Raw genomic sequence first — 405 nt, forward strand, 5'->3', positions numbered from 1 at the left:
AGACCATTCATCAAGGAAAGGACATGAAGAAGTGGAAAGCACACTTCATTCTCCCTCTCCCTACTGCTTCATACTGAAACAGGTGTCTGTTTTGCAAGTGGGCTGCATTCTCTCAGCTCTCCTTTCTTTAACCCCTCTCTCACTCTCTTAATATTTCAGCAACAAACTTACCTTAAACTTGATTTTTAGCACACGCTCTGTAAGAAAAAAGCAAAAACCAACCCCCCCCCCAAAAAAAAAAAAAAACTGTACATCCTGGGAGGAAATGAAACTGAAGAGCAGTTAGAATAACTGTTTAACCTCAGAATCGACAGGAGTTGTTTCTTTACTAAGTAAAGCGGGAATAGACTTAAAGGATGCTTCAGTTTGATGGACCCTTCAACATTGTTGAATGTTTAGTTGAAT

This window comes from Bison bison, unplaced genomic scaffold (genome assembly GCF_000754665.1).
Source record: "Bison bison bison isolate TAMUID 2011002044 unplaced genomic scaffold, Bison_UMD1.0 scf7180017864519, whole genome shotgun sequence".
In the NCBI taxonomy this organism is placed as follows: Eukaryota; Metazoa; Chordata; class Mammalia; order Artiodactyla; family Bovidae; genus Bison; species Bison bison.